Consider the following 4,185-nt stretch of genomic DNA (forward strand, 5'->3'; position numbering starts at 1 on the left):
CCTGTACTGGGTGAGCACCAACAATGGTATGCTCCTGAGGCACAGTGACTCACGAGAGCGAGATGGCCCCCATGGGCCTGAATGTGACCCAACCAGGTCAGTGGGCCTGTTATTCTGCTCCCCTACCAAGGGCAGTGGCAGCCGGCACCATCCCCCAGCAACATGCCCAATGGGAGACATGCCCAGACCCGTGATGTCTATGCAGACCCAAGGATCAGCCACCTCAGAGCATCTCTCCAGGTGCCCTGCAGGACATGCTGCAGACCCTGAAGTTTCCCAGCTCCCCCAGCAGCAGCAAGGGCTCAACATCCTCAAGTCAAACCCTCAGCTGATGGCAGTTCTCATCAAATAGCACACAGCCAAGTAAGCGGCCAGCCAGCCTGGCCTGCAGCTCTAGCACAGGCTGCTGAACCTGAACACCATGCAAGCCAGCGGGCCACAACGTGCTGTCCCTCCACAGCAGCAAGCAATGGGAGGCCTGAATCCCCAGGGCTAGGCATGGAACATCATGAACCCGGGGTGCAACCACAGCATGGCGAGTATGAACCACAGCACAGAGAGATGCCACGGAGCAACAGCTGCAGCAGCAGCAACAGCAGGTAGGCAGCACTGGCATGGCTGCAGGTCTGGCAGGACACGCCCAGTTCCAGCAGCCTCAGGGATTCTGATGCCACCTGCAGCCATGCAGCAGCAGCAGATCCAGGAGCAGATTGGGTCCCAGGCCAGCCAAACCCCACTAGGCATATTCTGTATCTTTCCCCTGCCCTCAGTTTCTCCCCTGTGCTCAGTACTTTTCTATTGTCCCATTTTAAAAATGGAACTGCCATTTGACTACTTCTAAGAATATTTCCCAAGAAAACAGAAACATCAGTCAAAAGGATATATGCACCTCTATGTTCATAGTAGCAAAATTTACAATAGCTAAGATTTGGAAACAACCTAAATGCCCATCAGCAGATGAGTGGATTAGAAAACTATGGTACATCTACACAATGCAATACTACGCTGCTATAAAAGAGAAGAAATTCTTACCATTTGCAGCAGCATAGATGGAACTGGAGAGCGTTATGCTAAGTGAAATAAGCCAGGCAGTGAAAGAAAAATACCACATGAACTCACTCATTTATGGATAATAAAGCACATTATAAACTGATGAATAAAAAGATATACAGAGGCAGAGAAGCATCAAACAGCCTGTCAAAGTACAGTGGGAAGACTGGGGAGTGTTGGGGGGGGGGGGCAGTAAGAGATCAACTGAAGGACTTGTATGCATGCATATAAGCATAACCAATGGACACAAGACACTGGGGGAAGGTGGTGAGGGCATATGCAGTGGCATTCGGGAGGCCAAGGGAAGGTCAATGGGAAAAAAAAGAGACATATGTACTACTATTTGTAATATTTTAAACAATAAAATAAAATTTAAAAAAATGCTTGCTCCCTTTGGCAGAAAGTATTCTAAAATTGGAAACATACAGAGAAAATTAGCAGGGCACCTTTGCAAGAATGACAACCAAATTAGTAAAGCGTTCCATATTTTTGAGAAAGGATCCTCCTTCAGAAGCAATTTTTAGGGTATGAACATCATAAATTTCTTAAGAAAGAATATAAACCAACACATCAGTTTAATAGAAATATAATGCAAGCCACATATGTAATTTCATAAGTAGCCACTTTAAAAATGAAAACAAACAGGTGAAATTAATATATTTTATTTCACCTAATATGTAAAAATATTGTTTAAACCTGTGATCAATATAAAATTGTTAAAAATTAAAAAAAGATAAATTAAAAATGAAACTCCCTTTTGACCCAGTAATCCCACTTCAAGGATTATATCTTAAGAAATCAGAAATACCAATCAGAAAGGACATATGCATCTCTATGTTCATAGCAGCACAATTTACAATAGCTAAGATTTGGTAACAGCTTAAGTGCCCATCAGCAGATGAGTGGATTAAAAAAATTGTGGTGCATCTATACAATGGAATACTACGCTGCTGTAAAGAAGGAAAGAATATTTACCATTCACAACAGCATGGATGGGCATGGAGAGCATTATGCTAAGCGAAATGAGCCAGTCAGAGAAAGAGAAATATCACATGATCTCACTCATTTGTGGAATATAATGAACAGCATAAACTGATGAACAAAAATAGACCCAGAGACAGGGAAGCATCAAACAGACCATCAAATTTCAGAGGGAAGGCAGGAGGTGGTGGGGAGAAGAGATCAACCAAAGGACATATATGAATGTATATAAGCATAACCAATGGACAAAGTCACTGGATGGGGGTGTGAATGGAGTGTAGGGGGCCTGGGGAGAGGTCAAGGGTTAAAAAGGGAGACATATGTATTACTATATGTAATACTTTAAACAACAAAGAATTTTAAAAAACAAAACAAAAAAAGAATGGCAGGTACAGCTCACCATCCTCTAAGTCTATCTGAAAACAACACAGAAAAAATGAAATAGACTTGCTAGAATAACAGATATAAGGAACTCTGCACTGGCTTCTCTCTTTGGTGCAATCACAGAGTAATGACCTTCAATTACTTCCTAAGCATGCTCTTATTCTGTCTTTATTCTTATAATCTCATTTCAAAAATAATATATATATTTTTGAAGTCAGAGTATTTTTAAAATAAGGAAAATAAAATAATATGTTAAGATGGAATCACAGGACTCTGCCACACCTTTACTCAAAGAGCAACCACACTCTAACTGCCCTCATGGCGTTTAGTGGCGCAGAACAAAGGTTACAGGTGAGGCTCCACAGAACCTTCACACCATGAAGATGCTGATATGGATCATGAACACTGCACTCAGTTAATTGTGGGTGAAACTCTTAGTGAGAAGAACAGAGTTCAGAGTACTTCCGGTCTGTTCCCTATGAGGCTGGTGTGATAAGAGGGTCCTTGAACAATGCACTCCCGTCCACCTCACCTGCCTTGAAGGCTCAGCTTGAGCTGATAGATAAGGAGCAGGAGGCATGGAGACAGCAGCCTGAGCCTGTAATCACATGAGAATATTTTTTAAATTACTGGTTCCTCCCCTCCTACTCACCCCTGAAAAATTTATATTTGATTGGTCTGAGGTGCAACTTTTGCTGTGGTACTTTTTAGGAAGCTTTTAAGGTGCCTCTTATGGACAGCTAGAGTTGAGAACTATTGATCTAGAAATATGGTTAATATTTTACCATTGGAGTAGCCAAATGGACTTTGGTGTCACACTCCTTTAAACTGTATCACTGAGAATATGAATTTCTCAGCAATTACATTGAAGATTGATTCATGACTTGTTGGCAGGGAAAAATTTGAAGATTTTTGTATTCTCAGTAAACAGAGGTTATTAGTTGTATAATCTGTGGTGGTTCTGACACGGGAGAAGTCTTCATTTTGTTTTTTAACCCCATCTTTGGCTGTGTCATTTGTGTGGACAGTTGGGCCAAGCTGTGGTGTATTTTGAAGCATACCACTGGTTGTGTTGGAAGGCCAGGGCTCAAATATGGGAGGATGCCAGACATTGTGTGTCACTGGCCTTGGGCTACCCATTCTTAGCTACCAGTTATCTACTAGGCCTGGATTTATGTGGGAGGGGCTTCAGCTTTCTGAAGCTTTGAGCTGGGGGCAGATCAGTAAAAGTCCATGGCTCCCTGACATTGGTATCCACCTGTCAGCTACTCAGCTACCCCCTGAGGTTGCCTGGACTTCCTCCAGAGTCTTAGGAAAAAAGGCTGTAGAGTGGGCCAAAGCTGGCCACACCCCACTAACCCTTCCATGTAGTTCAAGCTCTGTAGGGCAGGGTAAACAAGTGGGGACAGGACTACTGAGTCCCCTGCTTGGGGTCAGTGTGGTCAAGCATTAAATGGGAAAAATGTGGTCTCTATTCTAGAGCCATACTACTCAGTGTCTGCCAGAGTCTTGAACTCTAGCTTCCCAAAGAGGAGCATACCACAAGTTCAACTTGGTTGCAGCCCGCTGTTTCCACTGTTGGGGCAATCTTGGCGGGATGGGGCCACTGGGGCTTGGGAAAACATCAAGAAAGCCTTCCATTGAGGGTGACATCAGCTGGGCTGTGGGAGTGGAGCAAGCTGCATGCCTCCCACCCTAGCTCCACAGACATATTGCCAGAAACATAGATATGAGGTTCTGATAGGGTCACGTCAAAGGTCTCAGTTATGA

The 4,185-nt window shown here is 43.7% G+C and overlaps 1 non-coding gene across 1 annotated transcript; it reads left to right on the top strand.

Annotated features, from left to right (window-relative positions):
• The first annotated feature begins 1,434 nt into the window (after positions 1–1,434).
• On the top strand, positions 1,435–1,541 carry LOC139013315 (U6 spliceosomal RNA). The gene has a single exon (XR_011471977.1). It is a non-coding gene; the product is annotated as a U6 spliceosomal RNA (small nuclear RNA).
• The last annotated feature ends 2,644 nt before the right edge of the window (positions 1,542–4,185 follow it).

This window comes from Myotis yumanensis, unplaced genomic scaffold (genome assembly GCF_028538775.1).
Source record: "Myotis yumanensis isolate MYYU_CA2020_CCGP unplaced genomic scaffold, mMyoYum1.0.hap1 SCAF_6, whole genome shotgun sequence".
Classification (NCBI taxonomy): domain Eukaryota; kingdom Metazoa; phylum Chordata; class Mammalia; order Chiroptera; family Vespertilionidae; genus Myotis; species Myotis yumanensis.